Genomic DNA, 19,487 nt, shown 5'->3' with positions numbered 1-19,487 from the left:
ATGTAATGCCTGCAGCACTTGATATTCCCAGGTGGTCTCCCATCCAAGTACTAACCAAGCCCAACATTGCTTAGCTTCTGAGATTAGACGAGATCAGGCTTATTCAAGGTGGTGTGGCCGCAGGCAATTGCATTTCTGCTTTCATGACTTTTATGTTTAGTGAGCTGGGGGTGATTCCTCCAAAATTTCCTTTTGTCCTCCACACATTTCAATTGTAAAATGTAATTACTAAAATGTAATGCCTGCAGCACTTGATATTCCCAGGTGGTCTCCCATCCAAGTACTAACCAAGCCCAACATTGCTTAGCTTCTGAGATCAGACGAGATCAGGCTTATTCAAGGTGTTGTGGCCGCAGGCGATTGCATTTCTGCTTTCATGACTTTTATGTTTAGTGAGCTGGGGGTGATTCCTCCAAAATTTCCTTTTGTCCTCCACACATTTCAATTGTAAAATGTAATTACAAAAATGTAATGCCTGCAGCACTTGATATTCCCAGGTGGTCTCCCATCCAAGTACTAACCAAGCCCAACATTGCTTAGCTTCTGAGATCAGACGAGATCAGGCTTATTCAAGGTGGTGTGGCCGCAGGCGATTGCATTTCTGCTTTCATGACTTTTATGTTTAGTGAGCTGGGGGTGATTCCTCCAAAATTTCCTTTTGTCCTCCACACATTTCAATTGTAAAATGTAATGCCTGCAGCACTTGATATTCCCAGGTGGTCTCCCATCCAAGTACTAACCAAGCCCAACATTGCTTAGCTTCTGAGATCAGACGAGATCAGGCTTATTCAAGGTGGTGTGGCCGCAGGCGATTGCATTTCTGCTTTCATGACTTTTATGTTTAGTGAGCTGGGGGTGATTCCTCCAAAATTTCCTTTTGTCCTCCACACATTTCAATTGTAAAATGTAATTACTAAAATGTAATGCCTGCAGCACTTGATATTCCCAGGTGGTCTCCCATCCAAGTACTAACCAAGCCCAACATTGCTTAGCTTCTGAGATCAGACGAGATCAGGCTTATTCAAGGTGGTGTGGCCGCAGGCGATTGCATTTCTGCTTTCATGACTTTTATGTTTAGTGAGCTGGGGGTGATTCCTCCAAAATTTCCTTTTGTCCTCCACACATTTCAATTGTAAAATGTAATGCCTGCAGCACTTGATATTCCCAGGTGGTCTCCCATCCAAGTACTAACCAAGCCCAACATTGCTTAGCTTCTGAGATCAGACGAGATCAGGCTTATTCAAGGTGGTGTGGCCACAGGCGATGGCATTTCTGCTTTCATGACTTTTATGTTTAGTGAGCTGGGGGTGATTCCTCCAAAATTTCCTTTTGTCCTCCACACATTTCTATTGTAAAATGTAATGCCTGCAGCACTTGATATTCCCAGGTGGTCTCCCATCCAAGTACTAACCAAGCCCAACATTGCTTAGCTTCTGAGATCAGACGAGATCAGGCTTATTCAAGGTGGTGTGGCCGCAGGCGATTGCATTTCTGCTTTCATGACTTTTATGTTTAGTGAGCTGGGGGTGATTCCTCCAAAATTTCCTTTTGGATGGGAGACCACCTGGGAATATCAAGTGCTGCAGGCATTACATTTTTGTAATTACATTTTACAATTGAAATGTGTGGAGGACAAAAGGAAATTTTGGAGGAATCACCCCCATCTCACTAAACATAAAAGTCATGAAAGCAGAAATGCACACATTTCAATTGTAAAATGTAATTACTAAAATGTAATGCCTGCAGCACTTGATATTCCCAGGTGGTCTCCCATCCAAGTACTAACCAAGCCCAACATTGCTTAGCTTCTGAGATCAGACGAGATCAGGCTTATTCAAGGTGGTGTGGCCGCAGGCGATTGCATTTCTGCTTTCATGACTTTTATGTTTAGTGAGCTGGGGGTGATTCCTCCAAAATTTCCTTTTGTCCTCCACACATTTCAATTGTAAAATGTAATGCCTGCAGCACTTGATATTCCCAGGTGGTCTCCCATCCAAGTACTAACCAAGCCCAACATTGCTTAGCTTCTGAGATCAGACGAGATCAGACGAGATCAGGCTTATTCAAGGTGGTGTGGCCGCAGGCGATTGCATTTCTGCTTTCATGACTTTTATGTTTAGTGAGCTGGGGGTGATTCCTCCAAAATTTCCTTTTGTCCTCCACACATTTCAATTGTAAAATGTAATTACTAAAATGTAATGCCTGCAGCACTTGATATTCCCAGGTGGTCTCCCATCCAAGTACTAACCAAGCCCAACATTGCTTAGCTTCTGAGATCAGACGAGATCAGGCTTATTCAAGGTGGTGTGGCCGCAGGCGATTGCATTTCTGCTTTCATGACTTTTATGTTTAGTGAGCTGGGGGTGATTCCTCCAAAATTTCCTTTTGTCCTCCACACATTTCAATTGTAAAATGTAATGCCTGCAGCACTTGATATTCCCAGGTGGTCTCCCATCCAAGTACTAACCAAGCCCAACATTGCTTAGCTTCTGAGATCAGACGAGATCAGGCTTATTCAAGGTGGTGTGGCCGCAGGCGATTGCATTTCTGCTTTCATGACTTTTATGTTTAGTGAGCTGGGGGTGATTCCTCCAAAATTTCCTTTTGTCCTCCACACATTTCAATTGTAAAATGTAATGCCTGCAGCACTTGATATTCCCAGGTGGTCTCCCATCCAAGTACTAACCAAGCCCAACATTGCTTAGCTTCTGAGATCAGACGAGATCAGGCTTATTCAAGGTGGTGTGGCCGCAGGCGATTGCATTTCTGCTTTCATGACTTTTATGTTTAGTGAGCTGGGGGTGATTCCTCCAAAATTTCCTTTTGTCCTCCACACATTTCAATTGTAAAATGTAATGCCTGCAGCACTTGATATTCCCAGGTGGTCTCCCATCCAAGTACTAACCAAGCCCAACATTGCTTAGCTTCGGAGATCAGACGAGATCAGGCTTATTCAAGGTGGTGTGGCCGCAGGCGATTGCATTTCTGCTTTCATGACTTTTATGTTTAGTGAGCTGGGGGTGATTCCTCCAAAATTTCCTTTTGTCCTCCACACATTTCAATTGTAAAATGTAATGCCTGCAGCACTTGATATTCCCAGGTGGTCTCCCATCCAAGTACTAACCAAGCCCAACATTGCTTAGCTTCTGAGATCAGACAAGATCAGGCTTATTCAAGGTGGTGTGGCCGCAGGCGATTGCATTTCTGCTTTCATGACTTTTATGTTTAGTGAGCTGGGGGTGATTCCTCCAAAATTTCCTTTTGTCCTCCACACATTTCTATTGTAAAATGTAATGCCTGCAGCACTTGATATTCCCAGGTGGTCTCCCATCCAAGTACTAACCAAGCCCAACATTGCTTAGCTTCTGAGATCAGACGAGATCAGGCTTATTCAAGGTGGTGTGGCCGCAGGCGATTGCATTTCTGCTTTCATGACTTTTATGTTTAGTGAGCTGGGGGTGATTCCTCCAAAATTTCCTTTTGTCCTCCACACATTTCTATTGTAAAATGTAATGCCTGCAGCACTTGATATTCCCAGGTGGTCTCCCATCCAAGTACTAACCAAGCCCAACATTGCTTAGCTTCTGAGATCAGACGAGATCAGGCTTATTCAAGGTGGTGTGGCCGCAGGCGATTGCATTTCTGCTTTCATGACTTTTATGTTTAGTGAGCTGGGGGTGATTCCTCCAAAATTTCCTTTTGTCCTCCACACATTTCAATTGTAAAATGTAATTACAAAAATGTAATGCCTGCAGCACTTGATATTCCCAGGTGGTCTCCCATCCAAGTACTAACCAAGCCCAACATTGCTTAGCTTCTGAGATCAGACGAGATCAGGCTTATTCAAGGTGGTGTGGCCGCAGGCGATTGCATTTCTGCTTTCATGACTTTTATGTTTAGTGAGCTGGGGGTGATTCCTCCAAAATTTCCTTTTGTCCTCCACACATTTCAATTGTAAAATGTAATGCCTGCAGCACTTGATATTCCCAGGTGGTCTCCCATCCAAGTACTAACCAAGCCCAACATTGCTTAGCTTCTGAGATCAGACGAGATCAGGCTTATTCAAGGTGGTGTGGCCGCAGGCGATTGCATTTCTGCTTTCATGACTTTTATGTTTAGTGAGCTGGGGGTGATTCCTCCAAAATTTCCTTTTGTCCTCCACACATTTCAATTGTAAAATGTAATGCCTGCAGCACTTGATATTCCCAGGTGGTCTCCCATCCAAGTACTAACCAAGCCCAACATTGCTTAGCTTCTGAGATCAGACGAGATCAGGCTTATTCAAGGTGGTGTGGCCGCAGGCGATTGCATTTCTGCTTTCATGACTTTTATGTTTAGTGAGCTGGGGGTGATTCCTCCAAAATTTCCTTTTGTCCTCCACACATTTCAATTGTAAAATGTAATGCCTGCAGCACTTGATATTCCCAGGTGGTCTCCCATCCAAGTACTAACCAAGCCCAACATTGCTTAGCTTCTGAGATCAGGCTTATTCAAGGTGGTGTGGCCGCAGGCGATTGCATTTCTGCTTTCATGACTTTTATGTTTAGTGAGCTGGGGGTGATTCCTCCAAAATTTCCTTTTGTCCTCCACACATTTCAATTGTAAAATGTAATGCCTGCAGCACTTGATATTCCCAGGTGGTCTCCCATCCAAGTACTAACCAAGCCCAACATTGCTTAGCTTCTGAGATCAGACGAGATCAGGCTTATTCAAGGTGGTGTGGCCGCAGGCGATTGCATTTCTGCTTTCATGACTTTTATGTTTAGTGAGCTGGGGGTGATTCCTCCAAAATTTCCTTTTGTCCTCCACACATTTCAATTGTAAAATGTAATGCCTGCAGCACTTGATATTCCCAGGTGGTCTCCCATCCAAGTACTAACCAAGCCCAACATTGCTTAGCTTCTGAGATCAGACGAGATCAGGCTTATTCAAGGTGGTGTGGCCGCAGGCGATTGCATTTCTGCTTTCATGACTTTTATGTTTAGTGAGCTGGGGGTGATTCCTCCAAAATTTCCTTTTGTCATCCACACATTTCAATTGTAAAATGTAATTACTAAAATGTAATGCCTGCAGCACTTGATATTCCCAGGTGGTCTCCCATCCAAGTACTAACCAAGCCCAACATTGCTTAGCTTCTGAGATCAGGCTTATTCAAGGTGGTGTGGCCGCAGGCGATTGCATTTCTGCTTTCATGACTTTTATGTTTAGTGAGCTGGGGGTGATTCCTCCAAAATTTCCTTTTGTCCTCCACACATTTCAATTGTAAAATGTAATGCCTGCAGCACTTGATATTCCCAGGTGGTCTCCCATCCAAGTACTAACCAAGCCCAACATTGCTTAGCTTCTGAGATCAGACGAGATCAGGCTTATTCAAGGTGGTGTGGCCGCAGGCGATTGCATTTTTGCTTTCATGACTTTTATGTTTAGTGAGCTGGGGGTGATTCCTCCAAAATTTCCTTTTGTCCTCCACACATTTCAATTGTAAAATGTAATGCCTGCAGCACTTGATATTCCCAGGTGGTCTCCCATCCAAGTACTAACCAAGCCCAACATTGCTTAGCTTCTGAGATCAGACGAGATCAGACGAGATCAGGCTTATTCAAGGTGGTGTGGCCGCAGGCGATTGCATTTCTGCTTTCATGACTTTTATGTTTAGTGAGCTGGGGGTGATTCCTCCAAAATTTCCTTTTGTCCTCCACACATTTCAATTGTAAAATGTAATTACAAAAATGTAATGCCTGCAGCACTTGATATTCCCAGGTGGTCTCCCATCCAAGTACTAACCAAGCCCAACATTGCTTAGCTTCTGAGATCAGACGAGATCAGGCTTATTCAAGGTGGTGTGGCCGCAGGCGATTGCATTTCTGCTTTCATGACTTTTATGTTTAGTGAGCTGGGGGTGATTCCTCCAAAATTTCCTTTTGTCCTCCACACATTTCAATTGTAAAATGTAATGCCTGCAGCACTTGATATTCCCAGGTGGTCTCCCATCCAAGTACTAACGAAGCCCAACATTGCTTCGCTTCTGAGATCAGACGAGATCAGGCTTATTCAAGGTGGTGTGGCCGCAGGCGATTGCATTTCTGCTTTCATGACTTTTATGTTTAGTGAGCTGGGGGTGATTCCTCCAAAATTTCCTTTTGTCCTCCACACATTTCAATTGTAAAATGTAATTACTAAAATGTAATGCCTGCAGCACTTGATATTCCCAGGTGGTCTCCCATCCAAGTACTAACCAAGCCCAACATTGCTTAGCTTCTGAGATCAGACAAGATCAGGCTTATTCAAGGTGGTGTGGCCGCAGGCGATTGCATTTCTGCTTTCATGACTTTTATGTTTAGTGAGCTGGGGGTGATTCCTCCAAAATTTCCTTTTGTCCTCCACACATTTCAATTGTAAAATGTAATTACTAAAATGTAATGCCTGCAGCACTTGATATTCCCAGGTGGTCTCCCATCCAAGTACTAACCAAGCCCAACATTGCTTAGCTTCTGAGATCAGACGAGATCAGGCTTATTCAAGGTGGTGTGGCCGCATGCGATTGCATTTCTGCTTTCATGACTTTTATGTTTAGTGAGCTGGGGGTGATTCCTCCAAAATTTCCTTTTGTCCTCCACACATTTCAATTGTAAAATGTAATGCCTGCAGCACTTGATATTCCCAGGTGGTCTCCCATCCAAGTACTAACCAAGCCCAACATTGCTTAGCTTCTGAGATCAGACGAGATCAGGCTTATTCAAGGTGGTGTGGCCGCAGGCGATTGCATTTCTGCTTTCATGACTTTTATGTTTAGTGAGCTGGGGGTGATTCCTCCAAAATTTCCTTTTGTCCTCCACACATTTCAATTGTAAAATGTAATTACAAAAATGTAATGCCTGCAGCACTTGATATTCCCACGTGGTCTCCCATCCAAGTACTAACCAAGCCCAACATTGCTTAGCTTCTGAGATCAGACGAGATCAGGCTTATTCAAGGTGGTGTGGCCGCAGGCGATTGCATTTCTGCTTTCATGACTTTTATGTTTAGTGAGCTGGGGGTGATTCCTCCAAAATTTCCTTTTGTCCTCCACACATTTCAATTGTAAAATGTAATGCCTGCCGCACTTGATATTCCCAGGTGGTCTCCCATCCAAGTACTAACCAAGCCCAACATTGCTTAGCTTCTGAGATCAGACGAGATCAGGCTTATTCAAGGTGGTGTGGCCGCAGGCGATTGCATTTCTGCTTTCATGACTTTTATGTTTAGTGAGCTGGGGGTGATTCCTCCAAAATTTCCTTTTGTCCTCCACACATTTCAATTGTAAAATGTAATGCCTGCAGCACTTGATATTCCCAGGTGGTCTCCCATCCAAGTACTAACCAAGCCCAACATTGCTTAGCTTCGGAGATCAGACGAGATCAGGCTTATTCAAGGTGGTGTGGCCGCAGGCGATTGCTGTTCTGCTTTCATGACTTTTATGTTTAGTGAGCTGGGGGTGATTCCTCCAAAATTTCCTTTTGTCCTTCACACATTTCAATTGTAAAATGTAATTACAAAAATGTAATGCCTGCAGCACTTGATATTCCCAGGTGGTCTCCCATCCAAGTACTAACCAAGCCCAACATTGCTTAGCTTCTGAGATCAGACGAGATCAGGCTTATTCAAGGTGGTGTGGCCGCAGGCGATTGCTGTTCTGCTTTCATGACTTTTATGTTTAGTGAGCTGGGGGTGATTCCTCCAAAATTTCCTTTTGTCCTCCACACATTTCAATTGTAAAATGTAATTACAAAAATGTAATGCCTGCAGCACTTGATATTCCCAGGTGGTCTCCCATCCAAGTACTAACCAAGCCCAACATTGCTTAGCTTCTGAGATCAGACGAGATCAGGCTTATTCAAGGTGGTGTGGCCGCAGGCGATTGCATTTCTGCTTTCATGACTTTTATGTTTAGTGAGCTGGGGGTGATTCCTCCAAAATTTCCTTTTGTCCTCCACACATTTCAATTGTAAAATGTAATTACTAAAATGTAATGCCTGCAGCACTTGATATTCCCAGGTGGTCTCCCATCCAAGTACTAACCAAGCCCAACATTGCTTAGCTTCTGAGATCAGGCTTATTCAAGGTGGTGTGGCCGCAGGCGATTGCATTTCTGCTTTCATGACTTTTATGTTTAGTGAGCTGGGGGTGATTCCTCCAAAATTTCCTTTTGTCCTCCACACATTTCAATTGTAAAATGTAATGCCTGCAGCACTTGATATTCCCAGGTGGTCTCCCATCCAAGTACTAACCAAGCCCAACATTGCTTAGCTTCTGAGATCAGACGAGATCAGGCTTATTCAAGGTGGTGTGGCCGCAGGCGATTGCATTTCTGCTTTCATGACTTTTATGTTTAGTGAGCTGGGGGTGATTCCTCCAAAATTTCCTTTTGTCCTCCACACATTTCAATTGTAAAATGTAATGCCTACAGCACTTGATATTCCCAGGTGGTCTCCCATCCAAGTACTAACCAAGCCCAACATTGCTTAGCTTCTGAGATCAGACGAGATCAGGCTTATTCAAGGTGGTGTGGCCGCAGGCGATTGCATTTCTGCTTTCATGACTTTTATGTTTAGTGAGCTGGGGGTGATTCCTCCAAAATTTCCTTTTGTCCTCCACACATTTCAATTGTAAAATGTAATGCCTGCAGCACTTGATATTCCCAGGTGGTCTCCCATCCAAGTACTAACCAAGCCCAACATTGCTTAGCTTCTGAGATCAGACGAGATCAGGCTTATTCAAGGTGGTGTGGCCGCAGGCGATTGCATTTCTGCTTTCATGACTTTTATGTTTAGTGAGCTGGGGGTGATTCCTCCAAAATTTCCTTTTGTCCTCCACACATTTCAATTGTAAAATGTAATTACAAAAATGTAATGCCTGCAGCACTTGATATTCCCAGGTGGTCTCCCATCCAAGTACTAACCAAGCCCAACATTGCTTAGCCTCTGAGATCAGATGAGATCAGGCTTATTCAAGGTGGTGTGGCCGCAGGCGATTGCATTTCTGCTTTCATGACTTTTATGTTTAGTGAGCTGGGGGTGATTCCTCCAAAATTTCCTTTTGTCCTCCACACATTTCAATTGTAAAATGTAATTACAAAAATGTAATGCCTGCAGCACTTGATATTCCCAGGTGGTCTCCCATCCAAGTACTAACCACGCCCAACATTGCTTAGCTTCTGAGATCAGACGAGATCAGGCTTATTCAAGGTGGTGTGGCCGCAGGCGATTGCATTTCTGCTTTCATGACTTTTATGTTTAGTGAGCTGGGGGTGATTCCTCCAAAATTTCCTTTTGTCCTCCACACATTTCAATTCTAAAATGTAATTACAAAAATGTAATGCCTGCAGCACTTGATATTCCCAGGTGGTCTCCCATCCAAGTACTAACCAAGCCCAACTTTGCTTAGCTTCTGAGATCAGACGAGATCAGGCTTATTCAAGGTGGTGTGGCCGCAGGCGATTGCATTTCTGCTTTCATGACTTTTATGTTTAGTGAGCTGGGGGTGATTCCTCCAAAATTTCCTTTTGTCCTCCACACATTTCAATTGTAAAATGTAATTACAAAAATGTAATGCCTGCAGCACTTGATATTCCCAGGTGGTCTCCCATCCAAGTACTAACCAAGCCCAACATTGCTTAGCTTCTGAGATCAGACGAGATCAGGCTCATTCAAGGTGGTGTGGCCGCAGGCGATTGCATTTCTGCTTTCATGACTTTTATGTTTAGTGAGCTGGGGGTGATTCCTCCAAAATTTCCTTTTGTCCTCCACACATTTCAATTGTAAAATGTAATGCCTGCAGCACTTGATATTCCCAGGTGGTCTCCCATCCAAGTACTAACCAAGTCCTACATTGCTTAGCTTCTGAGATCAGACGAGATCAGGCTTATTCAAGGTGATGTGGCCGCAGGCGATTGCATTTCTGCTTTCATGACTTTTATGTTTAGTGAGCTGGGGGTGATTCCTCCAAAATTTCCTTTTGTCCTCCACACATTTCAATTGTAAAATGTAATTACAAAAATGTAATGCCTGCAGCACTTGATATTCCCAGGTGGTCTCCCATCCAAGTACTAACCAAGCCCAACATTGCTTAGCTTCTGAGATCAGACGAGATCAGGCTTATTCAAGGTGGTGTGGCCGCAGGCGATTGCATTTCTGCTTTCATGACTTTTATGTTTAGTGAGCTGGGGGTGATTCCTCCAAAATTTCCTTTTGTCCTCCACACATTTCAATTGTAAAATGTAATTACTAAAATGTAATGCCTGCAGCACTTGATATTCCCAGGTGGTCTCCCATCCAAGTACTAACCAAGCCCAACATTGCTTAGCTTCTGAGATCAGACGAGATCAGGCTTATTCAAGGTGGTGTGGCCGCAGGCGATTGCATTTCTGCTTTCATGACTTTTATGTTTAGTGAGCTGGGGGTGATTCCTCCAAAATTTCCTTTTGTCCTCCACACATTTCAATTGTAAAATGTAATGCCTGCAGCACTTGATATTCCCAGGTGGTCTCCCATCCAAGTACTAACCAAGCCCAACATTGCTTAGCTTCTGAGATCAGACGAGATCAGGCTTATTCAAGGTGGTGTGGCCGCAGGCGATTGCATTTCTGCTTTCATGACTTTTATGTTTAGTGAGCTGGGGGTGATTCCTCCAAAATTTCCTTTTGTCCTCCACACATTTCAATTGTAAAATGTAATGCCTGCAGCACTTGATATTCCCAGGTGGTCTCCCATCCAAGTACTAACCAAGCCCAACATTGCTTAGCTTCTGAGATCAGACGAGATCAGGCTTATTCAAGGTGGTGTGGCCGCAGGCGACTGCATTTCTGCTTTCATGACTTTTATGTTTAGTGAGCTGGGGGTGATTCCTCCAAAATTTCCTTTTGTCCTCCACACATTTCAATTGTAAAATGTAATGCCTGCAGCACTTGATATTCCCAGGTGGTCTCCCATCCAAGTACTAACCAAGCCCAACATTGCTTAGCTTCTGAGATCAGACGAGATCAGGCTTATTCAAGGTGGTGTGGCCGCAGGCGATTGCATTTCTGCTTTCATGACTTTTATGTTTAGTGAGCTGGGGGTGATTCCTCCAAAATTTCCTTTTGTCCTCCACACATTTCAATTGTAAAATGTAATGCCTACAGCACTTGATATTCCCAGGTGGTCTCCCATCCAAGTACTAACCAAGCCCAACATTGCTTAGCTTCTGAGATCAGACGAGATCAGTCTTATTCAAGGTGGTGTGGCCGCAGGCGATTGCATTTCTGCTTTCATGACTTTTATGTTTAGTGAGCTGGGGGTGATTCCTCCAAAATTTCCTTTTGTCCTCCACACATTTCAATTGTAAAATGTAATGCCTGCAGCACTTGATATTCCCAGGTGGTCTCCCATCCAAGTACTAACCAAGCCCAACATTGCTTAGCTTCTGAGATCAGACGAGATCAGGCTTATTCAAGGTGGTGTGGCCGCAGGCGATTGCATTTCTGCTTTCATGACTTTTATGTTTAGTGAGCTGGGGGTGATTCCTCCAAAATTTCCTTTTGTCCTCCACACATTTCAATTGTAAAATGTAATGCCTGCAGCACTTGATATTCCCAGGTGGTCTCCCATCCAAGTACTAACCAAGCCCAACATTGCTTAGCTTCTGAGATCAGACGAGATCAGGCTTATTCAAGGTGGTGTGGCCGCAGGCGATTGCATTTCTGCTTTCATGACTTTTATGTTTAGTGAGCTGGGGGTGATTCCTCCAAAATTTCCTTTTGTCCTCCACACATTTCAATTGTAAAATGTAATTACAAAAATGTAATGCCTGCAGCACTTGATATTCCCAGGTGGTCTCCCATCCAAGTACTAACCAAGCCCAACATTGCTTAGCTTCTGAGATCAGACGAGATCAGGCTTATTCAAGGTGGTGTGGACGCAGGCGATTGCATTTCTGCTTTCATGACTTTTATGTTTAGTGAGCTGGGGGTGATTCCTCCAAAATTTCCTTTTGTCCTCCACACATTTCAATTGTAAAATGTAATTACAAAAATGTAATGCCTGCAGCACTTGATATTCCCAGGTGGTCTCCCATCCAAGTACTAACCAAGCCCAACATTGCTTAGCTTCTGAGATCAGACGAGATCAGGCTTATTCAAGGTGGTGTGGCCGCAGGCGATTGCATTTCTGCTTTCATGACTTTTATGTTTAGTGAGCTGGGGGTGATTCCTCCAAAATTTCCTTTTGTCCTCCACACATTTCAATTGTAAAATGTAATTACAAAAATGTAATGCCTGCAGCACTTGATATTCCCAGGTGGTCTCCCATCCAAGTACTAACCAAGCCCAACATTGCTTAGCTTCTGAGATCAGACGAGATCAGGCTTATTCAAGGTGGTGTGGCCGCAGGCGATTGCATTTCTGCTTTCATGACTTTTATGTTTAGTGAGCTGGGGGTGATTCCTCCAAAATTTCCTTTTGTCCTCCACACATTTCAATTGTAAAATGTAATGCCTGCAGCACTTGATATTCCCCGGTGGTCTCCCATCCAAGTACTAACCAAGCCCAACATTGCTTAGCTTCTGAGATCAGACGAGATCAGGCTTATTCAAGGTGGTGTGGCCGCAGGCGATTGCATTTCTGCTTTCATGACTTTTATGTTTAGTGAGCTGGGGGTGATTCCTCCAAAATTTCCTTTTGTCCTCCACACATTTCAATTGTAAAATGTAATGCCTGCAGCACTTGATATTCCCAGGTGGTCTCCCATCCAAGTACTAACCAAGCCCAACATTGCTTAGCTTCTGAGATCAGACGAGATCAGGCTTATTCAAGGTGGTGTGGCCGCAGGCGATTGCATTTCTGCTTTCATGACTTTTATGTTTAGTGAGCTGGGGGTGATTCCTCCAAAATTTCCTTTTGTCCTCCACACATTTCAATTGTAAAATGTAATGCCTGCAGCACTTGATATTCCCAGGTGGTCTCCCATCCAAGTACTAACCAAGCCCAACATTGCTTAGCTTCTGAGATCAGACGAGATCAGGCTTATTCAAGGTGGTGTGGCCGCAGGCGATTGCATTTCTGCTTTCATGACTTTTATGTTTAGTGAGCTGGGGGTGATTCCTCCAAAATTTCCTTTTGTCCTCCACACATTTCAATTGTAAAATGTAATGCCTGCAGCACTTGATATTCCCAGGTGGTCTCCCATCCAAGTACTAACCAAGCCCAACATTGCTTAGCTTCTGAGATCAGACGAGATCAGGCTTATTCAAGGTGGTGTGGCCGCAGGCGATTGCATTTCTGCTTTCATGACTTTTATGTTTAGTGAGCTGGGGGTGATTCCTCCAAAATTTCCTTTTGTCCTCCACACATTTCAATTGTAAAATGTAATTACAAAAATGTAATGCCTGCAGCACTTGATATTCCCAGGTGGTCTCCCATCCAAGTACTAACCAAGCACAACATTGCTTAGCTTCTGAGATCAGACGAGATCAGGCTTATTCAAGGTGGTGTGGCCGCAGGCGATTGCATTTCTGCTTTCATGACTTTTATGTTTAGTGAGCTGGGGGTGATTCCTCCAAAATTTCCTTTTGTCCTCCACACATTTCAATTGTAAAATGTAATGCCTGCAGCACTTGATATTCCCAGGTGGTCTCCCATCCAAGTACTAACCAAGCCCAACATTGCTTAGCTTCTGAGATCAGACGAGATCAGGCTTATTCAAGGTGGTGTGGCCGCAGGCGATTGCATTTCTGCTTTCATGACTTTTATGTTTAGTGAGCTGGGGGTGATTCCTCCAAAATTTCTTTTTGTCCTCCACACATTTCAATTGTAAAATGTAATTACAAAAATGTAATGCCTGCAGCACTTGATATTCCCAGGTGGTCTCCCATCCAAGTACTAACCAAGCCCAACATTGCTTAGCTTCTGAGATCAGACAAGATCAGGCTTATTCAAGGTGGTGTGGCCGCAGGCGATTGCATTTCTGCTTTCATGACTTTTATGTTTAGTGAGCTGGGGGTGATTCCTCCAAAATTTCCTTTTGTCCTCCACACATTTCAATTGTAAAATGTAATGCCTGCAGCACTTGATATTCCCAGGTGGTCTCCCATCCAAGTACTAACCAAGCCCAACATTGCTTAGCTTCTGAGATCAGACGAGATCAGGCTTATTCAAGGTGGTGTGGCTGCAGGCGATTGCATTTCTGCTTTCATGACTTTTATGTTTAGTGAGCTGGGGGTGATGCCTCCAAAATTTCCTTTTGTCCTCCACACATTTCAATTGTAAAATGTAATGCCTGCAGCACTTGATATTCCCAGGTGGTCTCCCATCCAAGTACTAACCAAGCCCAACATTGCTTAGCTTCTGAGATCAGACGAGATCAGGCTTATTCAAGGTGGTGTGGCCGCAGGCGATTGCATTTCTGCTTTCATGACTTTTATGTTTAGTGAGCTGGGGGTGATTCCTCCAAAATTTCTTTTTGTCCTCCACACATTTCAATTGTAAAATGTAATTACAAAAATGTAATGCCTGCAGCACTTGATATTCCCAGGTGGTCTCCCATCCAAGTACTAACCAAGCCCAACATTGCTTAGCTTCTGAGATCAGACAAGATCAGGCTTATTCAAGGTGGTGTGGCCGCAGGCGATTGCATTTCTGCTTTCATGACTTTTATGTTTAGTGAGCTGGGGGTGATTCCTCCAAAATTTCCTTTTGTCCTCCACACATTTCAATTGTAAAATGTAATGCCTGCAGCACTTGATATTCCCAGGTGGTCTCCCATCCAAGTACTAACCAAGCCCAACATTGCTTAGCTTCTGAGATCAGACGAGATCAGGCTTATTCAAGGTGGTGTGGCTGCAGGCGATTGCATTTCTGCTTTCATGACTTTTATGTTTAGTGAGCTGGGGGTGATGCCTCCAAAATTTCCTTTTGTCCTCCACACATTTCAATTGTAAAATGTAATGCCTGCAGCACTTGATATTCCCAGGTGGTCTCCCATCCAAGTACTAACCAAGCCCAACATTGCTTAGCTTCTGAGATCAGACGAGATCAGGCTTATTCAAGGTGGTGTGGCCGCAGGCGATTGCATTTCTGCTTTCATGACTTTTATGTTTAGTGAGCTGGGGGTGATTCCTCCAAAATTTCCTTTTGTCCTCCACACATTTCAATTGTAAAATGTAATTACAAAAATGTAATGCCTGCAGCACTTGATATTCCCAGGTGGTCTCCCATCCAAGTACTAACCAAGCCCAACATTGCTTAGCTTCTGAGATCAGACGAGATCAGGCTTATTCAAGGTGGTGTGGCCGCAGGCGATTGCATTTCTGCTTTCATGACTTTTATGTTTAGTGAGCTGGGGGTGATTCCTCCAAAATTTCCTTTTGTCCTCCACACATTTCAATTGTAAAATGTAATTACAAAAATGTAATGCCTGCAGCACTTGATATTCCCAGGTGGTCTCCCATCCAAGTACTAACCAAGCCCAACATTGCTTAGCTTCTGAGATCAGACGAGATCAGGCTTATTCAAGGTGGTGTGGCCGCAGGCGATTGCATTTCTGCTTTCATGACTTTTATGTTTAGTGAGCTGGGGGTGATTCCTCCAAAATTTCCTTTTGTCCTCCACACATTTCAATTGTAAAATGTAATTACAAAAATGTAATGCCTGCAGCACTTGATATTCCCAGGTGGTCTCCCATCCAAGTACTAACCAAGCCCAACATTGCTTAGCTTCTGAGATCAGACGAGATCAGGCTTATTCAAGGTGGTGTGGCCGCAGGCGATTGCATTTCTGCTTTCATGACTTTTATGTTTAGTGAGCTGGGGGTGATTCCTCCAAAATTTCCTTTTGTCCTCCACACATTTCAATTGTAAAATGTAATGCCTGCAGCACTTGATATTCCCAGGTGGTCTCCCATCCAAGTACTAACCAAGCCCAACATTGCTTAGCTTCTGAGATCAGACGAGATCAGGCTTATTCAAGGTGGTGTGGCCGCAGGCGATTGCATTTCTGCTTTCATGACTTTTATGTTTAGTGAGCTGGGGGTGATTCCTCCAAAATTTCCTTTTGTCCTCCACACATTTCAATTGTAAAATGTAATTACAAAAATGTAATGCCTGCAGCACTTGATATTCCCAGGTGGTCTCCCATCCAAGTACTAACCAAGCCCAACATTGCTTAGCTTCTGAGATCAGACGAGATCAGGCTTATTCAAGGTGGTGTGGCCGCAGGCGATTGCATTTCTGCTTTCATGACTTTTATGTTTAGTGAGATGGGGGTGATTCCTCCAAAATTTCCTTTTGTCCTCCACACATTTCAATTGTAAAATGTAATTACAAAAATGTAATGCCTGCAGCACTTGATATTCCCAGGTGGTCTCCCATCCAAGTACTAACCAAGCCCAACATTGCTTAGCTTCTGAGATCAGACGAGATCAGGCTTATTCAAGGTGGTGTGGCCGCAGGCGATTGCATTTCTGCTTTCATGACTTTTATGTTTAGTGAGCTGGGGGTGATTCCTCCAAAATTTCCTTTTGTCCTCCACACATTTCAATTGTAAAATGTAATGCCTGCAGCACTTGATATTCCCAGGTGGTCTCCCATCCAAGTACTAACCAAGCCCAACATTGCTTAGCTTCTGAGATCAGACGAGATCAGGCTTAATCAAGGTGGTGTGGCCGCAGGCGATTGCATTTCTGCTTTCATGACTTTTATGTTTAGTGAGCTGGGGGTGATTCCTCCAAAATTTCCTTTTGTCCTCCACACATTTCAATTGTAAAATGTAATTACAAAAATGTAATGCCTGCAGCACTTGATATTCCCAGGTGGTCTCCCATCCAAGTACTAACCAAGCCCAACATTGCTTAGCTTCTGAGATCAGACGAGATCAGGCTTATTCAAGGTGGTGTGGCCGCAGGCGATTGCATTTCTGCTTTCATGACTTTTATGTTTAGTGAGCTGGGGGTGATTCCTCCAAAATTTCCTTTTGTCCTCCACACATTTCAATTGTAAAATGTAATGCCTGCAGCATTTGATATTCCCCGGTGGTCTCCCATCCAAGTACTAACCAAGCCCAACATTGCTTAGCTTCTGAGACCAGACGAGATCAGGCTTATTCAAGGTGGTGTGGCCGCAGGCGATTGCATTTCTGCTTTCATGACTTTTATGTTTAGTGAGCTGGGGGTGATTCCTCCAAAATTTCCTTTTGTCCTCCACACATTTCAATTGTAAAATGTAATTACTAAAATGTAATGCCTGCAGCACTTGATATTCCCAGGTGGTCTCCCATCCAAGTACTAACCAAGCCCAACATTGCTTAGCTTCTGAGATCAGACGAGATCAGGCTTATTCAAGGTGGTGTGGCCGCAGGCGATTGCATTTCTGCTTTCATGACTTTTATGTTTAGTGAGCTGGGGGTGATTCCTCCAAAATTTCCTTTTGTCCTCCACACATTTCAATTGTAAAATGTAATTACAAAAATGTAATGCCTGCAGCACTTGATATTCCCACGTGGTCTCCCATCCAAGTACTAACCAAGCCCAACATTGCTTAGCTTCTGAGATCAGACGAGATCAGGCTTATTCAAGGTGGTGTGGCCGCAGGCGATTTCATTTCTGCTTTCATGACTTTTATGTTTAGTGAGCTGGGGGTGATTCCTCCAAAATTTCCTTTTGTCCTCCACACATTTCAATTGTAAAATGTAATTACAAAAATGTAATGCCTGCAGCACTTGATATTCCCAGGTGGTCTCCCATCCAAGTACTAACCAAGCCCAACGTTGCTTAGCTTCTGAGATCAGACGAGATCAGGCTTATTCAAGGTGGTGTGGCCGCAGGCGATTGCATTTCTGCTTTCATGACTTTTATGTTTAGTGAGCTGGGGGTGATTCCTCCAAAATTTCCTTTTGTCCTCCACACATTTCAATTGTAAAATGTAATGCCTGCAGCACTTGATATTCCCAGGTGGTCTCCCATCCAAGTACTAACCAAGCCCAACATTGCTTAGCTTCTGAGATCAGACGAGATCAGGCTTATTCAAGGTGGTGTGGCCGCAGGCGATTGCATTTCTGCTTTCATGACTTTTATGTTTAGTGAGCTGGGGGTGATTCCTCCAAAATTTCCTTTTGTCCTCCACACATTTCAATTGTAAAATGTAATTACAAAAATGTAATGCCTGCAGCACTTGATATTCCCAGGTGGTCTCCCATCCAAGTACTAACCAAGCCCAACATTGCTTAGCTTCTGAGATCAGACGAGATCAGGCTTATTCAAGGTGGTGTGGCCGCAGGCAATTGCATTTCTGCTTTCATGACTTTTATGTTTAGTGAGCTGGGGGTGATTCCTCCAAAATTTCCTTTTGTCCTCCACACATTTCAATTGTAAAATGTAATGCCTGCAGCACTTGATATTCCCAGGTGGTCTCCCATCCAAGTACTAACCAAGCCCAACATTGCTTAGCTTCTGAGATCAGACAAGATCAGGCTTATTCAAGGTGGTGTGGCCGCAGGCGATTGCATTTCTGCTTTCATGACTTTTATGTTTAGTGAGCTGGGGGTGATTCCTCCAAAATTTCCTTTTGTCCTCCACACATTTCTATTGTAAAATGTAATGCCTGCAGCACTTGATATTCCCAGGTGGTCTCCCATCCAAGTACTAACCAAGCCCAACATTGCTTAGCTTCTGAGATCAGACGAGATCAGGCTTATTCAAGGTGGTGTGGCCGCAGGCGATTGCATTTCTGCTTTCATGACTTTTATGTTTAGTGAGCTGGGGGTGATTCCTCCAAAATTTCCTTTTGTCCTCCACACATTTCAATTGTAAAATGTAATGCCTGCAGCACTTGATATTCCCAGGTGGTCTCCCATCCAAGTACTAACCAAGCCCAACATTGCTTAGCTTCTGAGATCAGACGAGATCAGGCTTATTCAAGGTGGTGTGGCCGCAGGCGATTGCATTTCTGCTTTCATGACTTTTATGTTTAGTGAGCTGGGGGTGATTCCTCCAAAATTTCCTTTTGTCCTCCACACATTTCAATTGTAAAATGTAATTACTAAAATGTAATGCCTGCAGCACTTGATATTCCCAGGTGGTCTCCCATCCAAGTACTAACCAAGCCCAACATTGCTTAGCTTCTGAGATCAGACGAGATCAGGCTTATTCAAGGTGGTGTGGCCGCAGGCGATTGCATTTCTGCTTTCATGACTTTTATGTTTAGTGAGCTGGGGGTGATTCCTCCAAAATTTCCTTTTGTCCTCCACACATTTCAATTGTAAAATGTAATTACAAAAATGTAATGCCTGCAGCACTTGATATTCCCACGTGGTCTCCCATCCAAGTACTAACCAAGCCCAACATTGCTTAGCTTCTGAGATCAGACGAGATCAGGCTTATTCAAGGTGGTGTGGCCGCAGGCGATTGCATTTCTGCTTTCATGACTTTTATGTTTAGTGAGCTGGGGGTGATTCCTCCAAAATTTCCTTTTGTCCTCCACACATT

General features: G+C 43.8%; 79 non-coding genes and 7 pseudogenes across 79 annotated transcripts; all 86 read right to left on the bottom strand.

Moving 5' to 3' along the window:
- Window positions 1-6: 6 nt before the first annotated feature.
- On the bottom strand, window positions 7-125 carry LOC131712422 (5S ribosomal RNA). The gene has a single exon (XR_009314315.1). It is a non-coding gene; the product is annotated as a 5S ribosomal RNA (ribosomal RNA).
- A 114-nt stretch (window positions 126-239) lies between these two features.
- On the bottom strand, window positions 240-358 carry LOC131712622 (5S ribosomal RNA). The gene has a single exon (XR_009314513.1). It is a non-coding gene; the product is annotated as a 5S ribosomal RNA (ribosomal RNA).
- Window positions 359-472: 114 nt separating this feature from the next.
- LOC131720396 (5S ribosomal RNA) lies at window positions 473-591 on the bottom strand. The gene has a single exon (XR_009319293.1). It is a non-coding gene; the product is annotated as a 5S ribosomal RNA (ribosomal RNA).
- A 100-nt stretch (window positions 592-691) lies between these two features.
- Window positions 692-810, bottom strand: LOC131720395 (5S ribosomal RNA). Its single transcript, XR_009319292.1, has one exon. It is a non-coding gene; the product is annotated as a 5S ribosomal RNA (ribosomal RNA).
- Window positions 811-924: 114 nt separating this feature from the next.
- On the bottom strand, window positions 925-1,043 carry LOC131720394 (5S ribosomal RNA). The gene has a single exon (XR_009319291.1). It is a non-coding gene; the product is annotated as a 5S ribosomal RNA (ribosomal RNA).
- Window positions 1,044-1,143: 100 nt separating this feature from the next.
- On the bottom strand, window positions 1,144-1,262 carry LOC131710171 (5S ribosomal RNA). Its single transcript, XR_009312040.1, has one exon. It is a non-coding gene; the product is annotated as a 5S ribosomal RNA (ribosomal RNA).
- A 100-nt stretch (window positions 1,263-1,362) lies between these two features.
- LOC131720393 (5S ribosomal RNA) lies at window positions 1,363-1,481 on the bottom strand. The gene has a single exon (XR_009319290.1). It is a non-coding gene; the product is annotated as a 5S ribosomal RNA (ribosomal RNA).
- A 256-nt stretch (window positions 1,482-1,737) lies between these two features.
- Window positions 1,738-1,856, bottom strand: LOC131720392 (5S ribosomal RNA). The gene has a single exon (XR_009319289.1). It is a non-coding gene; the product is annotated as a 5S ribosomal RNA (ribosomal RNA).
- A 100-nt stretch (window positions 1,857-1,956) lies between these two features.
- On the bottom strand, window positions 1,957-2,085 carry LOC131713609 (5S ribosomal RNA; annotated as a pseudogene).
- A 114-nt stretch (window positions 2,086-2,199) lies between these two features.
- LOC131720390 (5S ribosomal RNA) lies at window positions 2,200-2,318 on the bottom strand. Its single transcript, XR_009319287.1, has one exon. It is a non-coding gene; the product is annotated as a 5S ribosomal RNA (ribosomal RNA).
- Window positions 2,319-2,418: 100 nt separating this feature from the next.
- LOC131720389 (5S ribosomal RNA) lies at window positions 2,419-2,537 on the bottom strand. The gene has a single exon (XR_009319286.1). It is a non-coding gene; the product is annotated as a 5S ribosomal RNA (ribosomal RNA).
- A 100-nt stretch (window positions 2,538-2,637) lies between these two features.
- On the bottom strand, window positions 2,638-2,756 carry LOC131720388 (5S ribosomal RNA). Its single transcript, XR_009319285.1, has one exon. It is a non-coding gene; the product is annotated as a 5S ribosomal RNA (ribosomal RNA).
- Window positions 2,757-2,856: 100 nt separating this feature from the next.
- On the bottom strand, window positions 2,857-2,975 carry LOC131711800 (5S ribosomal RNA). The gene has a single exon (XR_009313688.1). It is a non-coding gene; the product is annotated as a 5S ribosomal RNA (ribosomal RNA).
- Window positions 2,976-3,075: 100 nt separating this feature from the next.
- On the bottom strand, window positions 3,076-3,194 carry LOC131711881 (5S ribosomal RNA). The gene has a single exon (XR_009313770.1). It is a non-coding gene; the product is annotated as a 5S ribosomal RNA (ribosomal RNA).
- Window positions 3,195-3,294: 100 nt separating this feature from the next.
- LOC131720387 (5S ribosomal RNA) lies at window positions 3,295-3,413 on the bottom strand. Its single transcript, XR_009319284.1, has one exon. It is a non-coding gene; the product is annotated as a 5S ribosomal RNA (ribosomal RNA).
- A 100-nt stretch (window positions 3,414-3,513) lies between these two features.
- LOC131720386 (5S ribosomal RNA) lies at window positions 3,514-3,632 on the bottom strand. Its single transcript, XR_009319283.1, has one exon. It is a non-coding gene; the product is annotated as a 5S ribosomal RNA (ribosomal RNA).
- A 114-nt stretch (window positions 3,633-3,746) lies between these two features.
- Window positions 3,747-3,865, bottom strand: LOC131720385 (5S ribosomal RNA). Its single transcript, XR_009319282.1, has one exon. It is a non-coding gene; the product is annotated as a 5S ribosomal RNA (ribosomal RNA).
- A 100-nt stretch (window positions 3,866-3,965) lies between these two features.
- On the bottom strand, window positions 3,966-4,084 carry LOC131720384 (5S ribosomal RNA). The gene has a single exon (XR_009319281.1). It is a non-coding gene; the product is annotated as a 5S ribosomal RNA (ribosomal RNA).
- Window positions 4,085-4,184: 100 nt separating this feature from the next.
- LOC131720383 (5S ribosomal RNA) lies at window positions 4,185-4,303 on the bottom strand. Its single transcript, XR_009319280.1, has one exon. It is a non-coding gene; the product is annotated as a 5S ribosomal RNA (ribosomal RNA).
- Window positions 4,304-4,403: 100 nt separating this feature from the next.
- Window positions 4,404-4,512, bottom strand: LOC131715235 (5S ribosomal RNA; annotated as a pseudogene).
- Window positions 4,513-4,612: 100 nt separating this feature from the next.
- Window positions 4,613-4,731, bottom strand: LOC131720382 (5S ribosomal RNA). The gene has a single exon (XR_009319279.1). It is a non-coding gene; the product is annotated as a 5S ribosomal RNA (ribosomal RNA).
- Window positions 4,732-4,831: 100 nt separating this feature from the next.
- Window positions 4,832-4,950, bottom strand: LOC131720381 (5S ribosomal RNA). The gene has a single exon (XR_009319278.1). It is a non-coding gene; the product is annotated as a 5S ribosomal RNA (ribosomal RNA).
- A 114-nt stretch (window positions 4,951-5,064) lies between these two features.
- Window positions 5,065-5,173, bottom strand: LOC131715234 (5S ribosomal RNA; annotated as a pseudogene).
- Window positions 5,174-5,273: 100 nt separating this feature from the next.
- Window positions 5,274-5,392, bottom strand: LOC131720379 (5S ribosomal RNA). Its single transcript, XR_009319276.1, has one exon. It is a non-coding gene; the product is annotated as a 5S ribosomal RNA (ribosomal RNA).
- A 100-nt stretch (window positions 5,393-5,492) lies between these two features.
- Window positions 5,493-5,621, bottom strand: LOC131713608 (5S ribosomal RNA; annotated as a pseudogene).
- A 114-nt stretch (window positions 5,622-5,735) lies between these two features.
- LOC131720378 (5S ribosomal RNA) lies at window positions 5,736-5,854 on the bottom strand. The gene has a single exon (XR_009319275.1). It is a non-coding gene; the product is annotated as a 5S ribosomal RNA (ribosomal RNA).
- A 100-nt stretch (window positions 5,855-5,954) lies between these two features.
- On the bottom strand, window positions 5,955-6,073 carry LOC131713559 (5S ribosomal RNA; annotated as a pseudogene).
- Window positions 6,074-6,187: 114 nt separating this feature from the next.
- On the bottom strand, window positions 6,188-6,306 carry LOC131711880 (5S ribosomal RNA). Its single transcript, XR_009313769.1, has one exon. It is a non-coding gene; the product is annotated as a 5S ribosomal RNA (ribosomal RNA).
- Window positions 6,307-6,420: 114 nt separating this feature from the next.
- LOC131711298 (5S ribosomal RNA) lies at window positions 6,421-6,539 on the bottom strand. The gene has a single exon (XR_009313181.1). It is a non-coding gene; the product is annotated as a 5S ribosomal RNA (ribosomal RNA).
- A 100-nt stretch (window positions 6,540-6,639) lies between these two features.
- Window positions 6,640-6,758, bottom strand: LOC131720377 (5S ribosomal RNA). Its single transcript, XR_009319274.1, has one exon. It is a non-coding gene; the product is annotated as a 5S ribosomal RNA (ribosomal RNA).
- Window positions 6,759-6,872: 114 nt separating this feature from the next.
- On the bottom strand, window positions 6,873-6,991 carry LOC131720796 (5S ribosomal RNA). The gene has a single exon (XR_009319693.1). It is a non-coding gene; the product is annotated as a 5S ribosomal RNA (ribosomal RNA).
- A 100-nt stretch (window positions 6,992-7,091) lies between these two features.
- Window positions 7,092-7,210, bottom strand: LOC131711743 (5S ribosomal RNA). Its single transcript, XR_009313631.1, has one exon. It is a non-coding gene; the product is annotated as a 5S ribosomal RNA (ribosomal RNA).
- A 100-nt stretch (window positions 7,211-7,310) lies between these two features.
- On the bottom strand, window positions 7,311-7,429 carry LOC131711799 (5S ribosomal RNA). The gene has a single exon (XR_009313687.1). It is a non-coding gene; the product is annotated as a 5S ribosomal RNA (ribosomal RNA).
- Window positions 7,430-7,543: 114 nt separating this feature from the next.
- On the bottom strand, window positions 7,544-7,662 carry LOC131720376 (5S ribosomal RNA). Its single transcript, XR_009319273.1, has one exon. It is a non-coding gene; the product is annotated as a 5S ribosomal RNA (ribosomal RNA).
- Window positions 7,663-7,776: 114 nt separating this feature from the next.
- On the bottom strand, window positions 7,777-7,895 carry LOC131720375 (5S ribosomal RNA). The gene has a single exon (XR_009319272.1). It is a non-coding gene; the product is annotated as a 5S ribosomal RNA (ribosomal RNA).
- Window positions 7,896-8,009: 114 nt separating this feature from the next.
- LOC131715233 (5S ribosomal RNA) lies at window positions 8,010-8,118 on the bottom strand (annotated as a pseudogene).
- A 100-nt stretch (window positions 8,119-8,218) lies between these two features.
- LOC131720374 (5S ribosomal RNA) lies at window positions 8,219-8,337 on the bottom strand. The gene has a single exon (XR_009319271.1). It is a non-coding gene; the product is annotated as a 5S ribosomal RNA (ribosomal RNA).
- A 100-nt stretch (window positions 8,338-8,437) lies between these two features.
- Window positions 8,438-8,556, bottom strand: LOC131711110 (5S ribosomal RNA). Its single transcript, XR_009312992.1, has one exon. It is a non-coding gene; the product is annotated as a 5S ribosomal RNA (ribosomal RNA).
- Window positions 8,557-8,656: 100 nt separating this feature from the next.
- Window positions 8,657-8,775, bottom strand: LOC131720372 (5S ribosomal RNA). The gene has a single exon (XR_009319270.1). It is a non-coding gene; the product is annotated as a 5S ribosomal RNA (ribosomal RNA).
- Window positions 8,776-8,889: 114 nt separating this feature from the next.
- LOC131710608 (5S ribosomal RNA) lies at window positions 8,890-9,008 on the bottom strand. Its single transcript, XR_009312490.1, has one exon. It is a non-coding gene; the product is annotated as a 5S ribosomal RNA (ribosomal RNA).
- A 114-nt stretch (window positions 9,009-9,122) lies between these two features.
- Window positions 9,123-9,241, bottom strand: LOC131711353 (5S ribosomal RNA). Its single transcript, XR_009313237.1, has one exon. It is a non-coding gene; the product is annotated as a 5S ribosomal RNA (ribosomal RNA).
- Window positions 9,242-9,355: 114 nt separating this feature from the next.
- LOC131718715 (5S ribosomal RNA) lies at window positions 9,356-9,474 on the bottom strand. The gene has a single exon (XR_009317611.1). It is a non-coding gene; the product is annotated as a 5S ribosomal RNA (ribosomal RNA).
- A 114-nt stretch (window positions 9,475-9,588) lies between these two features.
- Window positions 9,589-9,707, bottom strand: LOC131718379 (5S ribosomal RNA). Its single transcript, XR_009317278.1, has one exon. It is a non-coding gene; the product is annotated as a 5S ribosomal RNA (ribosomal RNA).
- Window positions 9,708-9,807: 100 nt separating this feature from the next.
- LOC131712547 (5S ribosomal RNA) lies at window positions 9,808-9,926 on the bottom strand. The gene has a single exon (XR_009314438.1). It is a non-coding gene; the product is annotated as a 5S ribosomal RNA (ribosomal RNA).
- Window positions 9,927-10,040: 114 nt separating this feature from the next.
- LOC131720371 (5S ribosomal RNA) lies at window positions 10,041-10,159 on the bottom strand. The gene has a single exon (XR_009319269.1). It is a non-coding gene; the product is annotated as a 5S ribosomal RNA (ribosomal RNA).
- Window positions 10,160-10,273: 114 nt separating this feature from the next.
- On the bottom strand, window positions 10,274-10,392 carry LOC131720370 (5S ribosomal RNA). Its single transcript, XR_009319268.1, has one exon. It is a non-coding gene; the product is annotated as a 5S ribosomal RNA (ribosomal RNA).
- A 100-nt stretch (window positions 10,393-10,492) lies between these two features.
- On the bottom strand, window positions 10,493-10,611 carry LOC131720369 (5S ribosomal RNA). The gene has a single exon (XR_009319267.1). It is a non-coding gene; the product is annotated as a 5S ribosomal RNA (ribosomal RNA).
- Window positions 10,612-10,711: 100 nt separating this feature from the next.
- LOC131720367 (5S ribosomal RNA) lies at window positions 10,712-10,830 on the bottom strand. Its single transcript, XR_009319265.1, has one exon. It is a non-coding gene; the product is annotated as a 5S ribosomal RNA (ribosomal RNA).
- A 100-nt stretch (window positions 10,831-10,930) lies between these two features.
- On the bottom strand, window positions 10,931-11,049 carry LOC131720366 (5S ribosomal RNA). The gene has a single exon (XR_009319264.1). It is a non-coding gene; the product is annotated as a 5S ribosomal RNA (ribosomal RNA).
- A 100-nt stretch (window positions 11,050-11,149) lies between these two features.
- Window positions 11,150-11,268, bottom strand: LOC131713202 (5S ribosomal RNA). Its single transcript, XR_009315086.1, has one exon. It is a non-coding gene; the product is annotated as a 5S ribosomal RNA (ribosomal RNA).
- A 100-nt stretch (window positions 11,269-11,368) lies between these two features.
- On the bottom strand, window positions 11,369-11,487 carry LOC131720365 (5S ribosomal RNA). Its single transcript, XR_009319263.1, has one exon. It is a non-coding gene; the product is annotated as a 5S ribosomal RNA (ribosomal RNA).
- Window positions 11,488-11,587: 100 nt separating this feature from the next.
- Window positions 11,588-11,706, bottom strand: LOC131720364 (5S ribosomal RNA). The gene has a single exon (XR_009319262.1). It is a non-coding gene; the product is annotated as a 5S ribosomal RNA (ribosomal RNA).
- A 114-nt stretch (window positions 11,707-11,820) lies between these two features.
- LOC131712085 (5S ribosomal RNA) lies at window positions 11,821-11,939 on the bottom strand. The gene has a single exon (XR_009313974.1). It is a non-coding gene; the product is annotated as a 5S ribosomal RNA (ribosomal RNA).
- A 114-nt stretch (window positions 11,940-12,053) lies between these two features.
- On the bottom strand, window positions 12,054-12,172 carry LOC131720363 (5S ribosomal RNA). Its single transcript, XR_009319261.1, has one exon. It is a non-coding gene; the product is annotated as a 5S ribosomal RNA (ribosomal RNA).
- Window positions 12,173-12,286: 114 nt separating this feature from the next.
- On the bottom strand, window positions 12,287-12,405 carry LOC131720362 (5S ribosomal RNA). Its single transcript, XR_009319260.1, has one exon. It is a non-coding gene; the product is annotated as a 5S ribosomal RNA (ribosomal RNA).
- A 100-nt stretch (window positions 12,406-12,505) lies between these two features.
- LOC131710940 (5S ribosomal RNA) lies at window positions 12,506-12,624 on the bottom strand. The gene has a single exon (XR_009312822.1). It is a non-coding gene; the product is annotated as a 5S ribosomal RNA (ribosomal RNA).
- A 100-nt stretch (window positions 12,625-12,724) lies between these two features.
- On the bottom strand, window positions 12,725-12,843 carry LOC131720361 (5S ribosomal RNA). Its single transcript, XR_009319259.1, has one exon. It is a non-coding gene; the product is annotated as a 5S ribosomal RNA (ribosomal RNA).
- A 100-nt stretch (window positions 12,844-12,943) lies between these two features.
- LOC131720360 (5S ribosomal RNA) lies at window positions 12,944-13,062 on the bottom strand. The gene has a single exon (XR_009319258.1). It is a non-coding gene; the product is annotated as a 5S ribosomal RNA (ribosomal RNA).
- A 100-nt stretch (window positions 13,063-13,162) lies between these two features.
- On the bottom strand, window positions 13,163-13,281 carry LOC131720359 (5S ribosomal RNA). Its single transcript, XR_009319257.1, has one exon. It is a non-coding gene; the product is annotated as a 5S ribosomal RNA (ribosomal RNA).
- A 114-nt stretch (window positions 13,282-13,395) lies between these two features.
- LOC131712645 (5S ribosomal RNA) lies at window positions 13,396-13,514 on the bottom strand. Its single transcript, XR_009314536.1, has one exon. It is a non-coding gene; the product is annotated as a 5S ribosomal RNA (ribosomal RNA).
- Window positions 13,515-13,614: 100 nt separating this feature from the next.
- On the bottom strand, window positions 13,615-13,733 carry LOC131720358 (5S ribosomal RNA). Its single transcript, XR_009319256.1, has one exon. It is a non-coding gene; the product is annotated as a 5S ribosomal RNA (ribosomal RNA).
- A 114-nt stretch (window positions 13,734-13,847) lies between these two features.
- LOC131711878 (5S ribosomal RNA) lies at window positions 13,848-13,966 on the bottom strand. Its single transcript, XR_009313767.1, has one exon. It is a non-coding gene; the product is annotated as a 5S ribosomal RNA (ribosomal RNA).
- Window positions 13,967-14,066: 100 nt separating this feature from the next.
- On the bottom strand, window positions 14,067-14,185 carry LOC131720690 (5S ribosomal RNA). Its single transcript, XR_009319587.1, has one exon. It is a non-coding gene; the product is annotated as a 5S ribosomal RNA (ribosomal RNA).
- Window positions 14,186-14,285: 100 nt separating this feature from the next.
- Window positions 14,286-14,404, bottom strand: LOC131720356 (5S ribosomal RNA). The gene has a single exon (XR_009319254.1). It is a non-coding gene; the product is annotated as a 5S ribosomal RNA (ribosomal RNA).
- Window positions 14,405-14,518: 114 nt separating this feature from the next.
- Window positions 14,519-14,637, bottom strand: LOC131711877 (5S ribosomal RNA). Its single transcript, XR_009313766.1, has one exon. It is a non-coding gene; the product is annotated as a 5S ribosomal RNA (ribosomal RNA).
- A 100-nt stretch (window positions 14,638-14,737) lies between these two features.
- LOC131720689 (5S ribosomal RNA) lies at window positions 14,738-14,856 on the bottom strand. Its single transcript, XR_009319586.1, has one exon. It is a non-coding gene; the product is annotated as a 5S ribosomal RNA (ribosomal RNA).
- Window positions 14,857-14,956: 100 nt separating this feature from the next.
- Window positions 14,957-15,075, bottom strand: LOC131720355 (5S ribosomal RNA). Its single transcript, XR_009319253.1, has one exon. It is a non-coding gene; the product is annotated as a 5S ribosomal RNA (ribosomal RNA).
- Window positions 15,076-15,189: 114 nt separating this feature from the next.
- LOC131720354 (5S ribosomal RNA) lies at window positions 15,190-15,308 on the bottom strand. The gene has a single exon (XR_009319252.1). It is a non-coding gene; the product is annotated as a 5S ribosomal RNA (ribosomal RNA).
- Window positions 15,309-15,422: 114 nt separating this feature from the next.
- Window positions 15,423-15,541, bottom strand: LOC131720353 (5S ribosomal RNA). Its single transcript, XR_009319251.1, has one exon. It is a non-coding gene; the product is annotated as a 5S ribosomal RNA (ribosomal RNA).
- A 114-nt stretch (window positions 15,542-15,655) lies between these two features.
- Window positions 15,656-15,774, bottom strand: LOC131720352 (5S ribosomal RNA). Its single transcript, XR_009319250.1, has one exon. It is a non-coding gene; the product is annotated as a 5S ribosomal RNA (ribosomal RNA).
- Window positions 15,775-15,874: 100 nt separating this feature from the next.
- LOC131720351 (5S ribosomal RNA) lies at window positions 15,875-15,993 on the bottom strand. The gene has a single exon (XR_009319249.1). It is a non-coding gene; the product is annotated as a 5S ribosomal RNA (ribosomal RNA).
- A 114-nt stretch (window positions 15,994-16,107) lies between these two features.
- On the bottom strand, window positions 16,108-16,226 carry LOC131720350 (5S ribosomal RNA). The gene has a single exon (XR_009319248.1). It is a non-coding gene; the product is annotated as a 5S ribosomal RNA (ribosomal RNA).
- Window positions 16,227-16,340: 114 nt separating this feature from the next.
- Window positions 16,341-16,459, bottom strand: LOC131720349 (5S ribosomal RNA). Its single transcript, XR_009319247.1, has one exon. It is a non-coding gene; the product is annotated as a 5S ribosomal RNA (ribosomal RNA).
- Window positions 16,460-16,559: 100 nt separating this feature from the next.
- On the bottom strand, window positions 16,560-16,678 carry LOC131709970 (5S ribosomal RNA). Its single transcript, XR_009311834.1, has one exon. It is a non-coding gene; the product is annotated as a 5S ribosomal RNA (ribosomal RNA).
- A 114-nt stretch (window positions 16,679-16,792) lies between these two features.
- LOC131720348 (5S ribosomal RNA) lies at window positions 16,793-16,911 on the bottom strand. The gene has a single exon (XR_009319246.1). It is a non-coding gene; the product is annotated as a 5S ribosomal RNA (ribosomal RNA).
- A 100-nt stretch (window positions 16,912-17,011) lies between these two features.
- On the bottom strand, window positions 17,012-17,130 carry LOC131713945 (5S ribosomal RNA; annotated as a pseudogene).
- Window positions 17,131-17,244: 114 nt separating this feature from the next.
- Window positions 17,245-17,363, bottom strand: LOC131720347 (5S ribosomal RNA). The gene has a single exon (XR_009319245.1). It is a non-coding gene; the product is annotated as a 5S ribosomal RNA (ribosomal RNA).
- Window positions 17,364-17,477: 114 nt separating this feature from the next.
- On the bottom strand, window positions 17,478-17,596 carry LOC131720795 (5S ribosomal RNA). The gene has a single exon (XR_009319692.1). It is a non-coding gene; the product is annotated as a 5S ribosomal RNA (ribosomal RNA).
- Window positions 17,597-17,710: 114 nt separating this feature from the next.
- Window positions 17,711-17,829, bottom strand: LOC131720718 (5S ribosomal RNA). The gene has a single exon (XR_009319615.1). It is a non-coding gene; the product is annotated as a 5S ribosomal RNA (ribosomal RNA).
- A 100-nt stretch (window positions 17,830-17,929) lies between these two features.
- On the bottom strand, window positions 17,930-18,048 carry LOC131720345 (5S ribosomal RNA). The gene has a single exon (XR_009319243.1). It is a non-coding gene; the product is annotated as a 5S ribosomal RNA (ribosomal RNA).
- Window positions 18,049-18,162: 114 nt separating this feature from the next.
- On the bottom strand, window positions 18,163-18,281 carry LOC131720344 (5S ribosomal RNA). Its single transcript, XR_009319242.1, has one exon. It is a non-coding gene; the product is annotated as a 5S ribosomal RNA (ribosomal RNA).
- A 100-nt stretch (window positions 18,282-18,381) lies between these two features.
- LOC131711876 (5S ribosomal RNA) lies at window positions 18,382-18,500 on the bottom strand. The gene has a single exon (XR_009313765.1). It is a non-coding gene; the product is annotated as a 5S ribosomal RNA (ribosomal RNA).
- Window positions 18,501-18,600: 100 nt separating this feature from the next.
- Window positions 18,601-18,719, bottom strand: LOC131720343 (5S ribosomal RNA). Its single transcript, XR_009319241.1, has one exon. It is a non-coding gene; the product is annotated as a 5S ribosomal RNA (ribosomal RNA).
- A 100-nt stretch (window positions 18,720-18,819) lies between these two features.
- LOC131720342 (5S ribosomal RNA) lies at window positions 18,820-18,938 on the bottom strand. The gene has a single exon (XR_009319240.1). It is a non-coding gene; the product is annotated as a 5S ribosomal RNA (ribosomal RNA).
- Window positions 18,939-19,052: 114 nt separating this feature from the next.
- Window positions 19,053-19,171, bottom strand: LOC131720341 (5S ribosomal RNA). The gene has a single exon (XR_009319239.1). It is a non-coding gene; the product is annotated as a 5S ribosomal RNA (ribosomal RNA).
- Window positions 19,172-19,285: 114 nt separating this feature from the next.
- Window positions 19,286-19,404, bottom strand: LOC131720794 (5S ribosomal RNA). The gene has a single exon (XR_009319691.1). It is a non-coding gene; the product is annotated as a 5S ribosomal RNA (ribosomal RNA).
- Between the last annotated feature and the right edge of the window lie 83 nt (window positions 19,405-19,487).

Source organism: Acipenser ruthenus, chromosome 44, assembly GCF_902713425.1.
Source record: "Acipenser ruthenus chromosome 44, fAciRut3.2 maternal haplotype, whole genome shotgun sequence".
Classification (NCBI taxonomy): Eukaryota; Metazoa; Chordata; class Actinopteri; order Acipenseriformes; family Acipenseridae; genus Acipenser; species Acipenser ruthenus.
This window is presented reverse-complemented; position numbering and strand designations above follow the sequence as displayed.